Genomic DNA, 24,337 nt, shown 5'->3' on the forward strand with positions numbered 1-24,337 from the left:
CAGACAGGATGCTCAGGGGGGCCAGGAGCCAACACCCACCCAGACTGTGCTTTTCACACTCTATGTCTCAATACCTCCCCAAGGAATGAGGAAAGTTGATCTTTAAGGGCTTTTAAATTGTCTGAATAAGTAAAACAGAACTATTTTCTCTTATTAAAATGGGTGAATGGATTTCTGAGGTCCACTGGCCTGCATCCAGCCTCCCTACCCGCCATAACAGCTAAGCTCACCGGGAGGGGCGGGGAGGTCTCTAGATCTTTTTCCCCCAGGCAAACCCATCAGTCTCCCTGGGCTGAGGCCTACTAGAGAATGGGGACTTGCATCCTGATCTCCTCTACCCCACCTGATCTCAGAGTGGGTAGCAAATGCACAACAATGCCGTATGGTCCTTGGGAGCCAGGCTCCCATCCCTCGGAGCTGCCAAGCTATCAGGAGCACAGCCCCACATATACCCTGATGCCTTTGGGGGCCAGACAGAGACCACGCTGGTAGGGAATCAGCCTGCTGGCATCCAGAGGGCTGCAGAAGATGATGATGATGATGATGATGAGCTCACCCACGGCTCCTCCTCAGACGACAGTCCACCAACCACAGAGCGTCACTTCACTCATTCTTCCAAGCACTCTACCATCACAACCCTTGAAAAAATTAACCTTTCCTAACGTAAAACCACCAGATCCAATTCCTTTGTCTATTCATCATGATAATTTATTAAAAGCAGAAATAATTATACAAGTAATAAAACTAAACATCAACTAATATTGAAGCAGGGAATTTTGAAATTAAGCAGTGGAAGAAACTGGATTAACTGAAGGTTGATTTAAGTAATACCAGGGGCAAAGACAAGCAGATGTCTGAGTAAGAAGACGACTGGCAAGGCCAGGCAAACTGGAAAAACATGCAGCTTAAAGGTCTATCAGAACCTCTGCTGCCTTACCTCTGGCATCCCACGTGGCTGACACATAGTAGGTGCTCAAGAAATACTTGTCAAATGATTGCACGGATAACTGAAAAGAGGTTCAATTTATACAAGGGAAGATGAAGAGCTACATGAATACAAGATGCTAGCAACCCCTCAGATTGGAGGACATTTATTATCGGGGAACCTACCTCGTCTTTCCAATAAGGTTAGTGCCACAGTAGTAATAATGATGGGTCAGATGCTCAGTTTTCCAACAGAAGTCCCTATGAGCCCTACGTTTTACTAGCTAGTTCTGAGGGGAAAACACAGAGCTGTAAATGCAGAGAACAGGAAACAAGAAGGAGTAAGGAAAGGACGGTGACCAAGGTCAGACCAGCAGCTACCGGAGGGAGGCAGGAGTGCTGACCTGGACGGGCATGAGGAGCCTCAGGGTGGGCGTCAGAGATGGTCACCAGGCTCCACACCAGCTCCTACCGGCTTAGGAGAGAGGACTTTCCAAAATTCTGTGAACCAGCTGACAGCTCATTGGTAGCTTGAAACAAACAATGGTGAAAATATTTATGCCACGGAAATTGGCAAATGCTACACATCAGGGCTCTTTCCACCCCCCTCCCTCCAAAAACACCGGCCGTTAAAAATTTACCAGCATGGCGCTATTCGCCTTACAGTATATAAACTATGCTCCACAGAAGTAAAACAATGGGGGGGGGGGTAAGGGGAGAGGGGAAGGGCTTATTTTGAAAAAGGAAAAGTATTAAGATAAATAGCAAATTTAATTTTCAATGTGTTGGAAGTAAAGAAGGAAAAAATGTTGAACATCAGGAAATCTTTTAATGAAATTTACTGTATTAACAGAGTGGAGAGGAAAAACCATACAACCATCTCAACAGATGCAGAAAAAGCATACAAAATTCTACTGCTAGTCATGATACAGTTTATTTTAAAAGCCTCTCAGCAACTTGCTTCACTGGATAAAGGGTCTGTACGAAACGCCTTTGGTCAGCACCACGCCTGGCGCTGACGCCCGAGCAAGAGGAGTGCCTTGGACCACGGCCGCCGTGTGAACAGTGCGTGTGGGGTGGAACCAGACACCCAGCCAGCGAACGCAGGGAAAGGACGAAGGTTAGCAGGAAACAGTATTATTTGCACAATTTGACCCTCTATCTAGAAAACACGAGACGCAATGACAAACTGTGCACGGAAGCAGCCCGCGAGCCCGAGAGCCTTCCTGTACGGCAGGAACCCGCGACCAGGAAACCGCTCCGCGGGGCAACGGCGGCGGCTCTCGTCCCTGTGCACAGGGCAGACTGCTCAGCGATCGGTGGGCAGCCAGCTGGCCTCCGGGAGAAAGATCAGATCTCACTTCAAACTGTATAAAAGCAAATTTCACACAGATTAATAAGCTAAGTGTGGAAAACAGACTATAAAACTGCCAGAAGAAATGAAAGAGGAAAGACTCCTGAGGCAGGAAAATGTTCTCAGACGGGACTCAAAACCCAAGTCATAAAGGAAAAGTCCAGGAAAGTTTAATATATAAACATTTAAAATCTGTCTTTGGGGAAAAAAAAATAATAAAATCAAAAGACTAAGGACAACCTAGGAGGACACCTGTAGCCACGTGACAGGTCCCCAGTAAGGGCCTCTGGCATCCCCATCATCCCAAGGCCCCCACCCCATAGCTCCGGAATGCTTCACACGGGGAGCGAGGGCACCAGAGTTCCCAGTAGGAAGGCAGGAGAGGACTTCTCACCCAACACAACTCTGAATCGTCGATGGCAACGGGGACAGATGGGAGGACCCCGTCCTCACCCTGAGCTCTACGGTGTCCTGTCACGTTCCATCACGGGCTTTCTTCTTCAGCTTCCTATTTTGAAATGACAGACTTACAGGAAAGTTGAAAACAGTAGAGAGCTCCCCTATATCCTTCACCCAGCCTCTCTTCATCCTACAGAATCGCTGATAAATTACAGTATTAGGAAATCAACTCGAGCACAATACACAGGCTGTATCTGCATTCACCAGTTTTCCTACTAAGACCCCCCCGCGCCAGGACCCCATCCAAAAGCCGTGCTGCGTTTCACCATCGTGTCCCCTCCAGAAGCTTGTCCTTGGGCACCTGGGTGCTCAGGGAGTGCAGGTCAGGTGTCGTGCTGGGTCTGTCTACTGTCCCCCAGAGACAGCGCCGTGACTGTGCATCTGGGGCAGGAATGCCAGAGACGTGATGTGCCCGCGTGCGATCTGGGGTGGAGGTGGAGGTGGAGGTGACCGGTCTTATCACAGGACATGGTAACTTGGGTCACCCGGGGAAGGTGTGTCTGCTGGCTTTCTCCACTCTAAAGTTACCATTTTTCCTTTTTTAGTAAATAAATAAGTTGGGGAAGAGATACTTCGAGTCTAGGCCAATATCCTGTTACTCCTCAAACTTTCACCCGTGAGGCTTAGCCCCCGTGCCCGAGCCCCACCCAAACCGTCGCTGTGCCGCCTGCCTCACGCTGATGCTCGACGGCCTCCTCCTTTCCACACTGATTAAGTCGGACTGTTCTGCCGAGAAGAGCTGCCCCTCCGCCCCCCGAGTATTGACCTATTTATTCAACCATTTGTTCATATCAGTATGGAGTGGCGGGTCGTCATTCTCGTCTGGGGATTATAAACGGATACTATCATGACGAATTTCCCTGCTCAGCCGGACTCAGCTGTGGCCCTCTGTCTCCTCCGGGTCGGCCCCCGCGCCCCCTGGACACGCCCCGCCCTTTCGGAGCACGTCCTTCTTTCCGCACCGCCAGCCGCCCTCCTTCAAGGAGCCCTGTGTCTTTCTACTGGAGAAGGGTGCTCGGGCACACTCGTGTTGCTGGGCCTTGCCGGGGGAAAGAGCCAGGACACGTGCATTCACATGTATCTCCGTGTCTCCGTACCTGCCCACCCCTGAGTGCACGTGTTAGACACCATGGGTTTACATGGTGACCCGGTCCCAGCCCAGCAGCACCGGGCCCTTCAGCCTTCCTCCTGGCTCCGGGTACTGAGCACAGATTCACTGTCTGCTCTGTCCTGTGAGCTCCCACTGCTGACCTGACCCCTGTGAGAAACCAAGGCACCGCTGGACTCCAGCCCCACAGAATCTAGACGAACCATGGCTTTCCAAAACCAGGCTAACACTTTCTTCCCACCTCCTCTTCTGTGGCTCCATCACTGTCTGTCCTACGTGGGCCTTGTTTCTGTTTGTAGTCCACGTTCGGTCCCCCACATCCTGGCTGAAGTTAACTTATTTCATTCTGGGGCCTGCGGTTCCACGAGTCAGGTTGTACTGACACGTCCCGCGCCCCCACACCTGCAGCTGAGTCTACTCCCCTTCCTTCCTACCCACCCTCCACCCTCGCAGCACCACCTTCGGCTCTGGCTCGTCCTGCCCGCGTGCCTTGGGCACGAACGTGTGGTGGAGGGTGGCACACTAGACACTCTCTGGCGCTGTGCCCCCCTCGCCTTCTGCACGTTCTGGAGATCACCCTGAGTCAGTTCACAGAGACTGTCCTCCACACAGCACTCTGTGGACGGTCAACACACATGCATGGATAACATCCCTACAGCTGGGGGTGTCCCCTCAAGCTAGACCCCTAGAAGGGCAACTGCGGGGTCAAAGCACTCGGCACACGGAGCTCTGTAGGCTGAACGGCGGTTTGAACATGCCCAACTGTGCAGCTCTGATCGCCTCCTCGGACGAGACAGAAGAGATCAAATGCTGGGAAAGAGCTCATCGGCGGGGCCCTATCGGGGACACCACACCCGGGGCTGTCATCACACCCTGGCAGCCAATGCAGCATCATGCCCAGGACACTTCATCCTGGAAGTAAAGGGTTCACACGATTCAAGAAGCTCAACGCACCTCACAGAGACCTAAAGAGCAAACCACCTCGAGTCTAACAAGCGGTTTTCACCACCTTGATCAACAACAATGAAGTGCTTTTATCCGAAACCCCGCTGCAGAGCCCACACCCACACGAGCATGCACACACAGAGCTGGTTTGCCCATGTGCAGAGCAGCGCTGTTCACAAACACTCCAAACGCCCAGCCCAGTGAAGGGACAAGACAGGTGGGCCGCACGGTGCGGTGGAGGACTCGTCGGCAACTAACCGAACGAACCACGGAGCCATTCCCCAACACGGGGAGCCCCAAAGCCCTTGTGGAGCGAGGGAAGCCTGACACAGGAGACGCCACACCGCGTGATTCCACGTTAGTGAAACGTCCGGAAGAGGCAGATCTGTAGACACAGGAGGTCAGTGGCTGCCAGGGCCTGCGGGTGGGATGAGAATTAACACAAACACCAGAACGTTCTGGGGCTGACGCAGGCGTAGCAGGCTGCACGGCCCAGACATCTGTGGAAATCACTGCACGGTCCGCTTGCAGAGGGCACACCTCACGACAGCCACCGAACACAAAACAAAACCTCCTTACGGCACCCCTCCCAGCTCTGGGCTCCACGTGCATCTTCCTGGATCACACGTGCCCCCGGCAGCGCCCCCTCCCACAACCCGTGCGACCGGGAAACACTGGTGGTCCTCGCACGCCATCGCGCGCAGCCTGCCCTCTCCTGGCTCCGCCCCTCACAGCGGCGCTCCGTCCACAGCGGACATCCCACCTCGACGCCTGGGCTCACTCGCAGAAGAAAGCTCCCTTTCCTACAGCAAGGGCTTTCGAGAGAACCACCTGATTTCCTCAAGCACTCCTCGCCTACCCTGCCGAGCCAACGGAGGACTGCTCCACATGGGGAGTTTTAGGGGGCTGGGCGGGACAAGGAGCACCCCACACGGGCTCTCTGCCCCCCACCACCGCCCCCCACCCCCACATCACATCCTGCCGGTTTGGGCGATACCCGCTTTTTCTATGGAAACATCAATCCCTCACCGTTTCGTCAAAGGAAGAAAATTAAAGGAGAGGAAGCTTCATAGTAAAATGATCAACTATGTCACTCATTCGTGTGCTCGTGGGTGAAAGCCCTCTACTACGTGACACAAAGAACAGAGAGAGGAAGAACCCGAGGGTAGCAGTGCGGAGAGGTAAATGTAACCATGATCTACACGCGGTGATCTGCGCCACATCCGTGGCTGGACACGGAGCCAGCAGTCCTGAGACTGGGCTCCCCCTCTCACCACTTCCAGAAAGCAGCCCAAACCCGACAGGGCTGATCTTCCACAGGGTTTCAGTGATGGTCAAACCTAGGTTGAACTCTATGACCCCGAATTATCGCGGCTCTCGAGTCCCATGATTCACTCCTATGAATTCCACATCGTCCTGGATTAAGACTTCCCAGCAACTCCCAAACCAGCTTCTACCTGAAGCAACAAGTAAGTCCTCAGTTCACTGCGCCTGCCACTCCCTCCCCGGGACATTATTACATGAGGTCCTTTAAACGCTTAGGTGACTTTGAATGAAAATAAAGTTTTGCCGTATTAACAACAACAAAAACGGTAACCGTCTGAAGCGGCCCGCCAAGAGCGCGGGGATATGACAGCGACACGCCGTCAGACCCGGCGCACGTGACCGGTCAAGAGGGGTCCCTCTGTCTGACTGTTATTTGGGGCAGATTCCTGTTCTGAAAACAATCAAGACTAATGAGCCTGCACGTCCACTGACGGATCTCACTGGTCGCCAGGACGCGGCAGACGCGACCCCTCTAACCACGGCGCTGTCAGCTGCGGCCCGAGCACAGGGCCCCTGAAACCACAGCCCGGGAAGCACCTGTGCCAAGGGTCCGTGCCGTCCACGGTTCTTCAGCGGCGAGCGCCTCGCACAGCACGCACGGCTCCCCTTCTCTCCGTGGGGACACCCCCTCCCTGAGGCAGAAGCCTTGCCTGGCGCAGCGGGAGCTTGGGTGAGAAGCGGCTGCACAAAGCCTTGCCTCCACAGAGAGGAACCTGTGAAAGTAGGCGCCTGGCAGAACCCATTCGCCGAAAGAGAAGACAAGGAGACGAAGGAGCCGCAGGCGTGGGGTTAGGACGGGAGCGTGGGCAGAGGGGAACCTGGTATCACGACTGACTCAGCCTCGCACAGATGATGAGAAGCTACCTTACGTCCGCTGAGTGAATGCCTCTTCTCAAGAAAACCAAGTCACGGAGAGTCAGAGAACCGGTGCATCCCATCAGCAGCCAAAACAGAAAGAGAAGCTGATCTATGCGTGCTGCCCGCACACCAAGTCACAGACTACAGTGCACCTCCCAAACTTACCACCTTGGTTTCTAACTCTATAGCGTTACAAGAGAGGGCTAATTAAATATCACACCTGCTACGGAATTATCTTTAGTTAGCTATGATAAGCTTTAGACTTTCACACCTGGAAAAACAATCCTTGCTCAATTTAATTCCCGACAACCAACATACACTAGTCCCCTAAGACGAAGAACATGGAGAAGGGCCTGTCAGGAGTCCCCTGGAGCCAGAACCCATGACTGCACCCCCAGATCCTCCCTTCCCGCACCTCGCCCTCCTTCAGCAGGGCCGAGGTGACAGGACACTCTGTGCCAGGTGCGAGCCTCTGGTGGGTCCTAGCGGCCAAGAGGGGACAAGGCACTGCCTACTTTCGACACAGGACTGCACACAGGTTCGAGGACAAATATTTGTGCAACAGCTGACTGAATGACCCTTGAAACACTTAGACTCCTGCATACAACAGTGTTCCGGAAGTGGAACAAAGCTTGGAAATCAGCCACCTGGCCGGCCTCGTTTTATCCTCAGGGAACCTGCGGCAGGATACTGAAGGGAAGGGCCCCCAAGTTCAGAGGCAGGGCTGGGACTGGACACCCAGCTTCCTAAGTTCCAGCACACTCTCTTGCTTCCTCTCTTCCTCCTCCACCGAGCACCTCACCGGCCGCCTTCCTCCAGGCTTTCGATCCTTCCGATCCTTGCAGGCCTCCACCGTTGAACCTGGTATGTTCCATTTTACTGGCTCTTTTCCGAAACCTCCCAGAATTCCTCACGTTCTCATTTTTGTCCCAATGTCGTGATAACCGTTATGTCTCTAACTGTTAGCCCGTAAGAGAACGTGTCTAGCTGTGCGTTGCCCTAAGGGTTCAAATGGTGGCAGCAGAACACAGCCCCTCTGGTAGGCTGAGGACTCGCTGTTTTCAACAGACCAAATTGCGATACTGTACTTCAGGGTTTTACAACAACTCTGAATGTTTTGTAAATGTTTCTCCTCTACAAAGAAAAGCACAAAAATCTGGAGATAACACAGACATACGGGGCATAAATAGACGACTGATTCACCAAGTATGGCGGGAGCAGGGGAGGGGTGCTGGGGGGCTCTGCCGTTTACCACCTGCACAGGAAGTAAGAAAACGTTAGTCACTGTTGCACAGACCCTGATGACCACCCACTCTCGGCCACATGCCACTCTGAGCCCCAAGGATGGAGGCAGAGCAAGAGCCCTTCCTCCCTGAGGCTTCCGCTCGCTCACTCGGAGGCAGCCTGATGGGAGGCAGGGGGGGAGTGGGTATGGAGAGTAACAGAAGGGATAGCAGGACACACGGTGGGTGAGGACGTGAGGGTGCAGTGGGGTGAAGCCCAGAGATGGCTGGGGACAAGGCCCCAGGGCTGGAGGGGGGCGGGGGGGATGGCAGGCCCCTGGGAGGGCTCAGAGATGGGGGAAGCGGCAGGGCTCTGGGCAGGAGACGGATGGATCCATCCTCCCCACCGAAGGCTGTGACCCGGCTGCGGGTCAGGAACAGGCGGAAGGAGACCCGGGGGGGAGGCTACTGAGCGAGGCAGGCAGGAGTGTCTGGAGCAGTCTGAGGCTGATGATGGCGCCACATAAGGAAGAGCTCCTCAGAGCTGCACGAGCAGCAGGCCAGATTAAACTGCCTCCGCCAGGCCTGACACACAGTAGGAGCTTCCTGAATGTTAGCCAAATGTTACCCAGCTTTCCCAGAACGTACTGAACCGAACCTCTTAACATCCGATCCCCATCTGAAAAATGGGTGTACGCCCGGGAGGAATAACTGACCGAAGTACAAGGACTCCTAGTTCCTGCCAGTTCTGCCACACAAAGTTGGTTTCGGGGCAGAGGGAGAGGGGCAGAGGGAGAGAGAATCTCAAGCAGACTCCCTGCTGAGCACAGAGCCCAAGGCAGGGCTGGATCCCACGACCCCGAGACCATGACGACCCCGAGACCATGACGACCCCGAGACCATGATGACCCCGAGACCATGATGACCCCGAGACCATGACGACCCTGAGACCATGCCTCAAGCTGAAACCAAGAGTCGGATGCCCAGCCGACTGAGCTACCCAGGCGCCCCTGCTGCACCTGTCTGTGTCTCACAAAAAATATGGTATACACGTTCCAGATCACACGCACGTATGCTCACATTCTGCACGTGACACACCAAGGGACAAGTGATTTGCAGATTCAAAGAGAACCTGATGTAAAGTGATGCCCGTAACTGAAGGATCTTCATCTCAGGTCCTTCTGAGCATCATCACAACTCAAAGAGTTCTAAGGGCCCTTCCTAACACCTCCTGTTTCCTCACCCCCTAGACTCCATCCCCGCTCAGCCTGGCACCCCATCACCCCCAGCCTCAAACTCTGCATGCACAGCTCACCTCTGCTGCACCCTCCATCCACGACGGACCCCCAGCTGCTCCAACAAGCAGGGTTCGGCAGGTGTCCCTTCCACTGGGAATGTCCTTGTCCCCCCTCTGGGCAGGAAGAGCCCGTCTCCCCTGAACATCAGTGCAGCATCCCTGTTGAGAGAGGCCTGACCTGCCCAGCAGGCCTTGGGGAGGAGCCGCCCTCTGACGCCATCTCCCTCAGCCCTTGTCTCCTCAGTCCCCTCCAGACAAAGGAGCTTTGCAGCAGAGCGTCTGCCCTTGCGGCTGGCTTAGCCTCCCCGCTGGAATGTTGGCCCAAGGAGGCAGAGGCCTTCTCCTTCAGAGTGCGTCCTTCCATGATGACTCACACAGAACCTGTCACCGCGGGAAAGAGCGCCCAGAGCAGTGGAGACCAGTTTTCCCCTGGCACAGACCACGGGCACACGCAGGGAGTCGGTGAAGGCTACTTCACACTTCAGCCCATTGGTGGAACTCCTGAGGAGACGGATACTTCAAGACTCCGAACCTACCGCAGACAACACAAACCAGCATGCAAAAAGAGGTCGTACCGCCCGAACAGGAGCCTTCAGCAAGCGCTGCTACCCGGGTGGCAATCCAGCGTCACTGGGCTGGAGGCAACACCCATCCCCCCAGGGCTGGGGGGGCCATCCTAGATGCAAAGCTGCCATCCTTCTGGACAGCTTAAGACAAAGGAAGCACAAAGCAGGAGGCCAGTCTTGCTAGTCCTCAAGAACAGTACCAACTTCGGTGAGGAAAGGTGCCAACGTCTAGTTAAGTTAATGACACTTTCAGAGATAAGAGAATTATTTTGATAAAGTAAAATGCCATTTCCACATGTATCTTTCTATAAGGATGCCCCAAGGCATGTCTAACACCAGGAGCTAATAAGAAACTGGATCCTAAGTCCTAGAGCACAATCCCCAAGTTTCTGGGACTGAGCACAAAATTCTATTTTATTTTATATCTTCCTTTCAAAAGGGCAGCATGTCTTTTAGAAATACTCGTGAAGTCAAGGTTCCCACGCACAGAGGTCCTGCTCCTCCAGCCCTGCCTCTCACCTTCTCAAGGACATGGCTCCTGCAATTACCCTTTTCCCAACATAGTATAAAGCTGTCCTCCTCCACTGGATCGCTCTTGTTAACCCACAAACACACCATCATCATTTCCATTTAAAAAATAAAATCACCTGGCTCCCCGGAGCCCATGACCCCTCCAGCTGCTGGCCCACACTCTGGAGCATCCTCCGTATGTGACACTCCCCTACAGCGCCCTCGGCCACTGCAAGGCCCACTCCCTCAGCCCTAGATCCCGGGCCACCAGACCCTTCTGGTTTCCTCCTCCAACAGACCCCTTTACAGTGGGTATTGCCAGACCCTCCTCCTCCCGTGGACCCTTTATCAGAAGACCCCAGACTCCACCCTGTCTATACCCACCGCGCAGCCTGCTGGTTTCAAACACCAGCAACGGCCAAATGACTCCCAAATTTACATATCTGGCCCCAACCTCTTCTTGAGCCCAACCTTGAATTTCCACTTGTATCCAAACATCTCCACTTGGATGACTAATCATAAAAATAACAAGAAAAGTAAACCCCCTTTAGTACTGTTAGAGGTACTATTTTAGGCACTTTACGTTGGCTCAGTTTATTGACCCAACAACCGTAGGGTAAAGGTTGCCACTGCTCTTCCTAATTTGTGGATCAGAACACTGAAGCAGAGGAAGATTAAACAGCTTGCTCAAGATCACACATCTGAAATGCGGTGACACAGGGATCTACGTGGCAGCACGCTCCTGGCCCAGTCTGTGGGCATACCTGCTGGGGCCCCACACGGCCAGTCCCCAGCACCCGCTCTCTGCCCCACACACTCACTCTTCCCCAACTCTGCCATCTCATGGCCAGCGCCAGCCAGCTGCTCAGGCCAGCAGCCCTGGGATCGTTCTGGGATGTTGCAATCCCGGCAGGCTTGCCTACAAAACATGCCCCAGTTCACCGGTTCTCAGACGTGCGTTTTCCCACATCTGAATACTCCGAAATCGGAGGTGCCCCGCATGGATGGTGTCTGAAGATGACAGGAGACAGGACAACATAGCCCATCAACAGGTCAGTCAGCAAAGGACCGGAAACCTTTCCTTGGCACCCGCCAATAAGATCAAGCAAGCACCCACATGGACAGAGCAGGCATCAGCTGCTGGGAAGCCAGCCCCAGACAGCAGGGATGAGGACTTCAGGAAAGCCGGACAGGGAGCAACAGAGGGGCAGCTTGGAGCACATCGATGCTCAAAGGCTGACTGGGAAGAATCAAATTTTAAATGGAAAGAAATTTTACAATTACTGTATTTTATTTCACTTCTGTTTTCCTTTTTTTTGAAGGCACAATGGTATGGTTTTAAAAGTCGATGCTCCAAGTCCAAGAGCACTTTGAACGAGCAGAAGTGAGGCCCAAGTGGTACGAAGGTACCACATCCCAGTGTAACCGGCAACATTTTCCCGCTAATAGCACAGAGCCTGACAGACAGCCTGCCAGATCTGATGTCACCCCCTGTGCCCCGGCCCCAAGCCCATGCTGATCTTGCCACGTGCCCCTGCAGCAGGGACGGTAGGAAGACCCCTGCGGTCCAGGGGCTCAGGGCAGTCCTGGCCTAGCCCCTTACGTGTGCCCTCACTGGAACATGGGAAGACACATAACAGGGCCCACCTTTTGGACTATGCCGGGAGTTAAGTCAATAGATGGAAGGTGCTCCAGAAGCCTGGCTTGTCCCGCTAACGCTAAGGTCAACTAGGAAGGATGGGAGAGAGGAACCCGCCTTCTGAAGGCTCCCCCTCACACTGTGATGACAATCCAAATTCCTTAGGGCAGCCTCAGCCCTCCAGCCTCCCTCCCTCTCACTGGCCTCCCCACGCTTCCAAGCACAGGACAAGGAAGCTCCTCTAGGGCTCCCCCTGCCTGCCTGGCAGCACCCAGCTCCCTCCATCCTCTGAGCCACCTCCCAGCCATCCTCGATTTTATTTTATTTGCACTTCCTGGCACTTAACACTTCAGCCACCCTCAATTTTATTTTATTTGCACTTCCTGGCACTTAACACTTCAGCTGGGGTTTACCATCCCCCTCCTCCTCCATAATGTGAATCACAGGAGTGCAGGAACCACTCTTACTGTGCTCACACCCATGTCTCCAGCACCTAGAACGGTACCTGGCACGGGATGAACACCTGCCGGGATCCCCCTGGAGAAACAAACCGACCTAAAGGCAGGCAGAACTTCCCTGCACTTCCAGTAAAAATTCCAGGTACCTCCAGGCCACCACACCCTCCCCACCCCATCTTCATTTCAATCCATCACAAAGATGCCAAACTGAAACCCAAAGTCCTTTTTCTCTGTACACTCCCAGAGCACCTTGCACACGAGAGTGGAGGACAGCAGCAAGCAGTGCGAATCAGAGCACCGTTTACAACGTCATAATTCGGCACTAATGGTCTGGGCCCCACAGCCGTCCAGCTCTGCAGTAAGGCCATGTGAAGACCTCTCTCGGCCACTGCGTCTTCCCTGGCCACACGCCAAATGAAACACGAAAAGTCCCTCAAGGAATAAGGACATTTTAATTGCTTCAATGTACAATTTTTATTTTATTTTTATTATTTTTTTTAAGTAAGACCTATACCCAACATGAGCTCAAACTCATGACTCCAAAATCAAGAGTCACGGCTCCACTGACCGAGCTGGCCAGACGCCCCCAATGTACAATTTTTAAACGAAATTCTCACTGTTTACCTTTTCTACCACATATATTATGAATATATTTTTACAGGGTTGTTTTTTTTTACCACCACCATTTCCATCACACCAAATTATAAATTTGGAAATTCACATTTTAGAAAACTGACACAAAAAAAATCAAGTTTTTAAATAAAATTGGAACTCTCTAAGCTTTTCAGTTTCACACTAAGATTGACAATTTTTCTTAAACAAAATTTTTAAAGGCTGGTAAGTACATAATTTCACCTATTAATCTCCAAAGTACACTTTCCAACCATCTGCTATTTAAATAACAGTCCTTGTTCCTAAGTTTAGGACTAAGGGATTGTGGGGACTAGTAAAACACGGTCGGTTTCACCTGCACCCATGTATAAAAACTATTCACAGCAGCCCTGTTTGTTACAGCAAATATTAAAAACTGTATCAAAACATACGAACAACTGCAACTGCATTTTGACCACTGCTTGGAGATACAAAATCAGCTGGCCACAGAGGGGAGAGGAATTGGAGTGGAATGAGCTTTAACTCTTTGTACCTTCTGAACGCACTGTTACATTTTTACATCTATACATAAAAATGTTTATGCTATACATCTTAAGGTTTTACAACTGAAGTCACGTGTCTTAATTTTTACAACGTAAAGCCATAAAGCGATTACTACAACTGCCAGCATTTGAACTTTTTTGAACTCTCTCTTGCTCAGCGCTGTACCCCCAGCCCTGTAACAGGGAGGGCCCAGCACACAGCAAGCCACAGATGTATCTGTCAACTGAATTAAGTCTGCTTTACCCATTCACCGGACAAATACAAGTTTAAAGAATTTTCAAATTCCAAAAGTCTGAAAGAAACTGAAATGCTTTCACAGCGGGTCAATTCACAAAGGAGTGCATTTGCCTATGAACCAAGTCGTTTGCCGATGACGTTATTAGCTAATTCTCCTCTCCTCACCTCCCAGTACTGACTTTATGAGCACACTGCACCTCGAGACCACATGTGTCATCAATTTCTCAGAGCTGGACCAATTTTCTTTTCACCACTGCCCCCTGCAGAAAGGCCTCCTTTCCCCCCTTACAACTATAGCTTCCAATTTTGAAGATGTAGTTGAATATATTCAGTCTCAGGAACCCTCAGACATCTAACAGGGCATTACTCACAGATGATGCATTCCTTTCAAAGCCCTTGTGAGTCCCCTGCCTCGACCTCTGCCCTCTGGCAGGGTCTCCGCACCCAGCTCAGCAGGTCTCATCAAATATTTATCAAGCCCCTGTTGTGGGTGTGCACTGGGAGAGGATCTGCCCACTGGAGGAGCTGTGCAGGCGAGGACAGCTAATTCTCCTATCCAAGGTGGAGCAGTCCCACCCAGCCTGCCTTCTCCCTTCCTCCTCCGGGAGACCATGGGCAGGCAGAGGGTAGTCTCTGCCCCAAAGAAAAGACGGTCATTAAAAGACATTTCCCAGAAACAAGACAACAAGACAACCCACTGTTCTAGAAAATGCAGCTCTGGTGGCATCTTCAAAGGAATAAAAATATACAGGTAAATTTAAGAGGAAACAACGAGGATTAAATCAGTATTTCTATTCCCGAAGCTTACTGATCTATCATCTTAATTAGGGCACTAAGTAAAGAAGCAAGTTTGATATCAAGCCACTTTTCGTTCTACTTGAAGAGTGGAATGCTAACCATTATGGTTTCTTTATTAAGGAAACAAAATGTCCTTATCAGAAGTAACTAGCAAAACCTGGTGGCTAAAAATATTAACTGCGAAACACACACAAGGGTGCCGGACTCTGACAAATACCGGGACCAGAGCACGTTTCTCGGGTCTGTAAAGCCGGACTCCCAACACTTTTAGCGTCCACAGCTCAATGTGACACCTTCCCTCGGACCCATCCACAACTCGGTAATTTTCCTACTGCAGATGTGAACACGTCAGAATTCACCTCGGGCCCCCAATCGCCCCAGATTGTTCCGGATCGCTCCAGACACCCGCCACCCGCCGCGGGAACCTCCCCGCCCCGGGCCGCCCGAGGCGCAGAGCATCCCACGCGGACACGGCGCCCTCGGGAGGGGACTCGGGGCCGTCCGGGGTGCAGCCTTATCCTGGGGGGCGCAGCCTCCGCTCCTCGGGGGCGCAGCCTCATCGCAAGGGTGCACTTTCCCCTCCCCGCAGCGCAGAGCTTCCCGCGCGGACGCCGTGCCCTCCAGAAGGGGACGCGGGGCCGTCCCGGGCGCAGCCATCCCTCCCTGGGGCCGAGAGCGCCGAGCAGACGCGGCACTCCCGGGGAGGAGAAGGGGCTGCCCTGGTGCAGTCTCCCGTCCCCAGGGGCTCATCTCCATTCCGGGGTGCAGCGGGAGTCCCCTTTATCCCGGGGCTCGGCCTCAACCCAGGCGCAGTGTCCCCTCCACTGGGGTGCAGCCTTTTCCCGGGGCGCAGCCTCCCGTCCCGGGGGCGCAGTCTCCCCTTCATCCCGGGACGCAGCCTACTCTCCCCGGGGCGCAGCCTCTCCTCCCAGGAGTGCAGACTCCCCTTCATCCCAGGAGCACTCTACCTCCCCCCCCCAACACACACACCAGTGCAGCTTCATTCCAGGGGCCGGCCTCCCCTTCATCCCAGGGCGCAGCAACCCCCCCTCCACAACAGTTGCATCTTCATCCCGGGGAGCAGTCCCCCCACCACCACCGGCGCAGCTTCACCCCGGGGCGCAGTCCACCCCCCCACCACCAGGCGCAGCTTCACCCGGGGGCGCAGTGCCCCCACCAGGCTCAGCTTCACCCCGGGGCGCAGTCCACCCCCTCCACCCCGCGCAGCTTCATCCCGGAGCGCAGCCCCCCCACCGGGCTCAGCTTCACCCCGGGGCGCAGTCCACCCCCCCCCCCACCGGGCGCAGCTTCATCGCGGGGTGCAGTCCACTCCCCCACCGAGCGCAGTTTCATCCCGGGGCGCAGTCCACCCCCCCACCACCAGGCGCAGCTTCACCCGGGGGCGCAGTCCACCCCCCCACCGGGCGCAGATTCATCGCGGGGCGCAGTCCATTCCCCCACTGAGCGCAGCTTCACCCCGGGGCGCAGTGCCCCCACCAGGCTCAGCTTCACCCCGGGGCGCAGTCCACCCCCTCCACCCCGCGCAGCTTCATCCCGGAGCGCAGCCCCCCCACCGGGCTCAGCTTCACCCCGGGGCGCAGTCCACCCCCCCCCACCGAGCGCAGTTTCATCCCGGGGCGCAGTCCACCCCCCCACCACCAGGCGCAGCTTCACCCGGGGGCGCAGTCCACTCCCCCACTGAGCGCAGCTTCACCCCGGGGCGCAGCCTCCCTCTCCCGCGGCGCAGAGCATCCCGCGCAGACGCGGCGCCCCGGGCAGGAGACGCGGGGCCGTCCCGGACGCAGCCTCCCCTCCCCGGCCGGCCCGCACCCCGCCGCGCAGCCCCCCGGACACCTCCGCCCGGCAGCCCCTCGGGACCCCCGCCCGGGCCGGGCAGCACGGGGTCCCGCTTGCGGCGCACGCCCGGCCCGGCCTCACCACCTGCTCGGCGGCGCTTGCATAAACGCGGCCCCGGCGGCGGTGCCCGGCCCCGGGTCCGAGCCCCCGCCCTGGCCTCGCCTCGCCTCGCCTCGCCTCGCCTCGCCTCACCTCAGCCGCGGGCCCCCCGCTCCGCACGCCGCGCCCAGGCTCGGGCCGCGAGGCCGCCCGCGCTCCACTCGGCCGCCGGGGCTGCGGCGCGCTGGCCGTGGCCTGGCGCGGCCCCGAGCGCGGCCCCGAGCACCGCCCGACCCGGCCGCCTCCGCCGCCGCCGCCGCCGCCGCCGCCGCCTCGGCCTCCGCCCTCCGCCCTCGGCGCCTCAGGCTCCGCCTCCCCGCCGCCCCCGCCGCCGGCCGCGCGCACGCCGGGGGGAGGGGGCGCCGCGGCGCAGGACGTGCGCGTCCGCGGGGCCCGGGGCGCGGTGCGGCGCGTGCTCAGAGCGGGCGGGGGCCCGGGGCCCGGGGGTGCCCCGGCTCCGGAGGGGCCGCCTGCCGCCCTGCGCCGAGCTCCCGCGGGGGTCGGGAGCAGGTGCAGCTTGTCCAAGTTAGGGTGGCGGCCGGGTGCTTGGTGGGTGTGGGTACAGCAAGGCGGGTGAGAGCTTTTTGCGGCGCGCGCGGTAAACCTACTGCTCTCCGTGCTGGCCGACTTCTCCTCGGCTGCACACACGACGGAGCCCGCGTAGAAGCGCCGCGTTTCCGGAGACCCGACGAGCCGACTCCGGGCTGCGTTCTCCTCGGGACGGAAGACCAGCCAGGGCTTAATCAGGAAGGATGCGCGGTGCGTGAACGCGGGTGCTGAGGCCCGAGCCGTGAGTGCAGAGAGGGCCGGGCCTGGCAGGCGCGCGGCTCCCGAGCCCGCCGAGCAGGCCGAGCGCAGCGGGCACCGCGGAGCCCCCCGAGCAGGCCGAGCGCAGCGGGCACCGCGGAGCCCCCCGAGCAGGCCGAGCGCAGCGGGCACCGCGGAGCCCCCCGAGCAGGCCGAGCGCAGCGGGCACCGCGGAGCCCCCCGAGCAGGCCGAGCGCAGCGGGCACCGCGGAGCCCCCCGAGCAGGCCGAGCGCAGCGGGCACCGCGGAGCCCCCCGAGCAGGCCGAGCGCAGCGGGCACCGCGGAGCCCGCCGAGCAGGCCGAGCGCAGCGGGCACCGCGGAGCCCCCCGAGCAGGCCGAGCGCAGCGGGCACCGCGGAGCCCGCCGAGCAGGCCGAGCGCAGCGGGCACCGCGGAGCCCCCCGAGCAGGCCGAGCGCAGCGGGCACCGCGGAGCCCGCCGAGCAGGCCGAGCGCAGCGGGCACCGCGGAGCCCCCCGAGCAGGCCGAGCGCAGCGGGCACCGCGGAGCCCCCCGAGCAGGCCGAGCGCAGCGGGCACCGCGGAGCCCGCCGAGCAGGCCGAGCGCAGCGGGCACCGCGGAGCCCCCCGAGCAGGCCGAGCGCAGCGGGCACCGCGGAGCCCGCCGAGCAGGCCGAGCGCAGCGGGCACCGCGGAGCCCCCCGAGCAGGCCGAGCGCAGCGGGCACCGCGGAGCCCGCCGAGCAGGCCGAGCGCAGCGGGCACCGCGGAGCCCCCCGAGCAGGCCGAGCGCAGCGGGCACCGCGGAGCCCCCCGAGCAGGCCGAGCGCAGCGGGCACCGCGGAGCCCGCCGAGCAGGCCGAGCGCAGCGGGCACCGCGGAGCCCCCCGAGCAGGCCGAGCGCAGCGGGCACCGCGGAGCCCGCCGAGCAGGCCGAGCGCAGCGGGCACCGCGGAGCCCCCCGAGCAGGCCGAGCGCAGCGGGCACCGCGGAGCCCCCCGAGCAGGCCGAGCGCAGCGGGCACCGCGGAGCCCCCGAGCGAGCTCAGCTGCTGCTCCGCGCGTGCCGAGCTCAGGCGCCCCCAGGACTTCGCCCGCCTCCTCCGCTGTCGAGCGGCGGCAGAAGGCGCGCCCCGCTGAGGAGCCCAGGCCGGAGCCTGGCGGGCCGGGAGCGCTCCAGCCGCGCCGCCCTCCCACCCAGCACCCCCGGGCAGCAGCGCAGCGCCCCGCAGCATGAACTAACCACACGGAAGCGCTGCCGCAGGCCAGGTATCTGCTTCCGGCTGCTCCCCTGGAAAGGAAGCACCTCTCTCGGGGGCCAGCCCGCTGACAGGCAAGCCCATCACCCAGCCTGAGCGCGACGTGCCGGGTGCAGTGTCCAGAGGAGCCCTGCGGACAACCGAGGAAAAATCAAGACTCCCGGATGCCCTCTAGGGATTCCACCTTAATAAACACATGCATGCATGAGGACTTGAGATCTCTTTCTGTGAAACAGACCGCCCCAAAGCCAAGCGGCTTAATTACTCACGGTCCTGTGGCCAGCAGCTCACACAGCTCAAGTCTGCTCCATGGGGTGTGGGCAGGGACCACGGGAGGGCCCAGGCTGTGTGTCACCTGCGGTCGGCAGGCTGGCCAGGGCCGCCGCTCATGGTGTGTGACTCCCACCTGCAGCAAGAGGGAAGGCAAAGCTCAGTGCATGGGGCATTTCCAGCCTAAAGTCCCACTGGCCAAAGTCAGAGGGCCAAGTGCTGGGTGGGTGTGAGGGGGGCTTGTGCAGGGCAAGGTGAAGGGACGTGTGACTCACTGGAGGGTACATCTCCGCGGCTGTCTCCCACAAGCGAGCCTTTGTTTGGTGCAGCCGGACTGAGACCTTCACGTTCACGCTGCTGTGGACACAGACCCCGCGAGGAGCCCGGAATCGCTGGCGGAGCCAGGCGTGGGGCATTCCTCCCGACTTGGAACCATGGCATGCAGAACATGCCTCTCTGTGCTGAGGTGGGGAAAGCCATTTCCAGCCACTGGAGCCAAGACGTGGGGCGTTGCCACAGCCACGCAGCACCGCTGAGGTCCAGTGCCTTGATGAGGGGTCCTACGGGCCGCAGAGGAAAGCCCTTCGGCCCCCTGCTTACCGTCAGTGTCAGATGCCAGGGCGCTGCAGATGGCCCCTCAGCCTCCCCGGAGGTGCTGGCAGCTGAACCACGCAGGGGCTACCACCGGCAGCTCTTCAGTGTGGCCCCACCCTGCCCCCCCAGACGCTCGGTTGTTGTTTACCTCACTCATGCAAATTGTGAAAATAAAATATCACTTTGGTGTCCTGGAAAACAAACCTGATGCTCAAATGCTTGCCTGGGGATTCCAGCTGCCCCCGCCCCCACCCATCTGCCTCAGTGACCAAGTGTTAGGTTTTCTGGAAGTGCATGAACCTGTCAGCTGTTGGGGGCATGGTCTATACAACACAGAAGGCCACCTTAGCCACTTTTCCCTCTCGCTGACATGGCCATGTAGCTGGATCCCACAAGCAGAATTAGAAATCACTCTGGACGCCCCAGGCTCCTCCAGGACAGAACTACAGGACCCTGGCCTCCAGCAGACTCTAGAGATGGGGTGTGACCTGGAGAGCCCACTCGGGAACCGTGGGAAGGAGAAAGGAGGTGCCCGGCCTGACCACACTGGAGCTGCTTGCCTTCATTCACATCCTGGGCTTCCAGAAAGACTTTCAGCCAAAGGAAGTGTTCCCAGCCGACAGGCAGAGAAACACTCCTGTGTCCAGGTCCCCAGCAGAGTGGCAGCCAGAGGGCTGAAGCACATGACCTGCTCGCAGAGGCGTGCTGGCGGCTCTGGGCGGCCCAGCTGGCCTGGCCTGGCTTTCTGCCCCTCCTTTCCAGGCCTCGGGCCCACCACACCTTCTGCTCACACACGGTGACCATGTGGTCCCAGCACTGCTTCCCCGTGGCGATCCCATTCCCGAAATGTCCTGGGGAGGCTACGCCCTGGTCTTAGTCACGGTTGATGCAGGCTGATGACCCGTGGGCCTTGAGTGTGGGTCTCAATCATTCAACTCCAAGGACAACCTTCTTCGTGTTCTTTTGAAGTCAGTTCCACTGTGACCGTGTGTAGTGATAAATGTGTCTGAGAAAATGTGTGTTTCCTTGTTTTATTTAATCCTGCCCACGGTGCTCCAGAGAAGACACCCATGGGTACTTTTAGATTGGAGTCTAAAAGTAGGCTATTGATTACTTGGTTTCTAAAAAAGTCAGGAAGATAAAACTGCTAATAAGAGATAGCCAGTATACTGTGATACGTTTATTTGAGACAAAATTTTTTTTTTGTCCCATGTTTATAAAAAGCATGACACTGGAATGACAAAAACCAGATGGTGCGAAGCCTTCAATCAGCTCTTCACGGGAGCAAGCACCGTGCATGGAGTCTGCCCAGCTCACAATGCACCTCCTTCTCTGGGCCCCCCCCCAACTGCCAGTGAACCCAGCCCTGTCATGGGATGGACCCAGAGAAGCCTTGTTTGTACAGTGGTTGGAACACATGCACTCCTCCCACTCCCCAGCTCCAGGACCAGAGGTGGAGTTCTGACTCAGTGTGACTTCACTTGGAAGCTGGGGCTGGCATGGAGACAAGCCCAAGTCTGTGCCTAGACCTGCAGGGTGGAAGCCCAGAGTGGTTAGAATGGCCTTCATCCCTTGCCAGGCACGGGGGAGCGGGCCCACGGTGAGAGTTACGCAGCAGGCAGGCAGAGACAGGGCACTGAGAACAGGCTGGGGGGCCTCGGGGGCCTTGCACTGTGCATCAGGTGCACCAGTGAGCACGGATGAGTAAGACTATGAATTTGCTTCGGAGCTGGGAGCAGGGCGGTGAGACAGGGAAAAGGTGGCGTGCAGGATGGCTGGGAGACAGGCCAGGGTGAAGAGCACAGGCATTGGGTGGGACAGGATCCAGACTCCGCTTCACCACACATTAGCTGAGCAACTGCCCTCTCTGAGCCTGTTCATCCACGAAAGTCGCCCCACCACACAGGCCCCCGTGGTGAAGACACCACACAGGCCCCCGTGGTGAAAACCCTAATGGAGAGCTGTGTGCGTCCCTGGAGCTGCATCCGGCCCTGCTCCAAGACACGGAACAAGCTTCTAGAAGCCCTGGCTTTGAGCTGAGCCTTATGGATGAATGGGCTGGTGGTGAGGGTGCCCCGAGGCAGAGGGAAGAGCATTTCCATTTGATAGGAATTCAAAGAAGACAGGACTTCATCAGCCTGTCAATCAAGGGCAGCATCCTGATCGGGCTAGGCCACTTGGATCTTCTTCCCTCAAACACCATCAGGATGGAAGGAGCAAAGACACAGATGTAGTGAAAAGAAGGGCCATATGCACCCCAGTGTTCATAGCAGCAATGTCCGCAATAGCCAAACTGTGGAAAGAGCCGAGATGCCCTTCAACAGATGAATGGATAAAGATGTGGTCCATATATACAATGGAATATTACTCAGCCATCAGAAAGGATGAATACCCAACTTCTACATCAACATGGATGGGACTGGAGGAGATTATGCTAAGTGAAATAAATAAATCAGAGAAAGTCAATTATCATATGGTTTCACTTATTTGTGGAACATAGGGAATAGCATGGAGGACATTAGGAGAAGGAAGGGAAAAATGAAGGGGGGGAAATCGGAGGGAGAGATGAACCATGAGAGACTATGGACTCTGAGAAACAAACGGGGTTTTAGAGGGGAGAGGGGAGGGGAATGGGTTAACCCGGTGATGGGTATTAAGGAGGGCACGTTCTGCATGGAGCACTGGGTGTTACATGCAAACAATGAATCGTGGATCACTACATCAAAAACTAATGATGTACTGTATGGTGACTAACATAATAAAATTAAAAAAAAAAAAGATGGAAGGTGCCTGGGTGGTTGACCCTGAGGCATGGTGACCAGCAGTGAGCACACTAAGGCCTGTGGTCTGTTTTTGTACAGTCTACATGCTCAGGATGAATTGCACCTTTTTTTTTTTAAAGATTTTATTTATTTATTTGACAGAGAGATAGAGAGAGAGCACAGATAGTTAGAGTGGCAGGCAGAGGGAGAGGGAGAAGCAGGCTCTCCGCTGAGCAGTGAGCCCGATGCGGGGCTTGATCCCAGGGCCCTGGGATCATGACCTGAGCTGAAGGCAGACGCTTAACCGACTGAGCCACTCAGGGCCCCCTGCATTGCACCTTTATGATGGATTGGGGGAAAGAAAGAGGATGAGACAGAGATGTATGTGGCCCATAAAGCCTAAAATATTCACTATCAGGCCATTTACAGAAAAAGTGTGCCGACTCCTGGTTGAAGCCAAGCTCCACCCGGACACTGGGAGTTCGACCGGCCCCATCAAAGTGCATAAACTGTCTTGGGGAGGGAAGGAAACACAATCCAAAACCAGGGTGCCACTGGGGTGGCCGTGGTGGCTCTTGAGGCTCCCAGGGCTGTGCCTGAGGCTCCTGCCCACCCAGGAGGGATGCCAATCGCTTCCGTCAGATGGGAGCAGCACAGGTGGAGAGTTCAGATGTTTCTGGAAGCAGACTGGGTAAGACTTGGTGATGGATCGGGTGAAGGGATGCGGAGCAGGAAGGATCTGGCTAGCCCGTGCTGGAGGAGGGCGGCGCCATGCACTGAGATAAGGCAGAGCTGGGAAGAAGCCACAAGGGCCTTTTGTGCAGTTTGCGAGGCCTCAGAGGTCCAAGTGGTGGATGCAGAGGAGAGGGCCAGGAGCCCCACAGGGAGCCTCTCCAGAAGGAAAGCTAAGTAGGTACTGCGATGACTCCAAACACAGCGAGAAAGACACAGAGGTTGTGCTGACTTTGAAAACTTCGGTGGGGTGCTGGGGACAGAACTGGCTAGAAAGAAAGGACACTCCCTGTCTCCTATGAGGAAGCTGACGTCATTTTGACTCTGGAACCTAAGAAGAACGGCCCCGAAGAGACGATGAACCGACCTCATCCATAAACTAAATAAATAGCCATGGACCCAGGACAAACACACAGCAAGCCAAAGTCCAAGAATAGGTAAGATGAGAACGAGGGCATTAAGACTGAGCCGGGCTTACCCAGGAATATGACGTTGGCTTAACACTTAAAAATCTATCATGGAAATCCCCCCTCCGGAGGTCAAAGCTGAACACCTGTAGGACCATCTCAGCAGACGCAGGGAGGCTTTCAGTAACACCCAGCAGCCCCCATGGTTGGAAACACAAACTCTCAGAAACTGCGAATAACAGGGCATTTCCTTAACCTGATAAAGGGTGCCTACAGGCTCCTAAAACAGGCATGAAACATACGGTGAAATGTGAGACACAGTCTCCTAAAATCAGGAACAAACCAAGGACACTGGCCCTTTCCACTGTTGTTCGGCATTGTGAGAGCCCGAGGACAGAGCACCACGCAGCAGGGGGCAGGGGGGCGGTGTAGACAATCATAGGTGACATGATGACACACGCAGAAAACAAAAAATAATCTGCAGCTGGATTATTCAATTTAATAAAATCTAGCAAGATTACTGAGTACAAAGCCAACACACACACACACCAATTTCTGTTGCACGAGCAACAAACAACAGGTAGTTTAGAAAAATGATCCCGTTTACAAATGCATATGGAAGAATGAGTTAAAAATTAAATCTAACAGGAGAAGTGTGTGATCTTTAAGGAGGAAAAAATATTTCTAAAAAGTTACTGAAAGAGCAAGCAAATGTAGAGACACAGCATTTTAATA

The 24,337-nt window shown here is 56.3% G+C and overlaps 1 protein-coding gene across 8 annotated transcripts in view; it reads right to left on the bottom strand.

Moving 5' to 3' along the window:
* Positions 1-19,127, bottom strand: part of ADARB1 (adenosine deaminase RNA specific B1) — a 144,881-nt gene extending 125,754 nt beyond the window's left edge. For 6 of the 8 annotated variants that reach the window (XR_010407330.1, XR_010407331.1, XM_064577937.1 and 3 more), the window contains exon 1: positions 16,907-17,063. The gene's annotated coding sequence lies outside the window, so the exon portion shown is untranslated. Of the gene's footprint in view, positions 1-16,906; positions 17,064-17,421; positions 17,610-19,106 lie in introns of those variants that run through there. The other 2 variants (XM_064577955.1, XM_064577930.1) reach the window with 2 other exon arrangements.
* Positions 19,128-24,337: the final 5,210 nt, after the last annotated feature.

This window comes from Mirounga angustirostris, unplaced genomic scaffold (assembly GCF_029215605.1).
Source record: "Mirounga angustirostris isolate CCGP_5_RB_7025 unplaced genomic scaffold, mMirAng1.0.hap1 SCAF_1, whole genome shotgun sequence".
NCBI classification, from domain to species: domain Eukaryota; kingdom Metazoa; phylum Chordata; class Mammalia; order Carnivora; family Phocidae; genus Mirounga; species Mirounga angustirostris.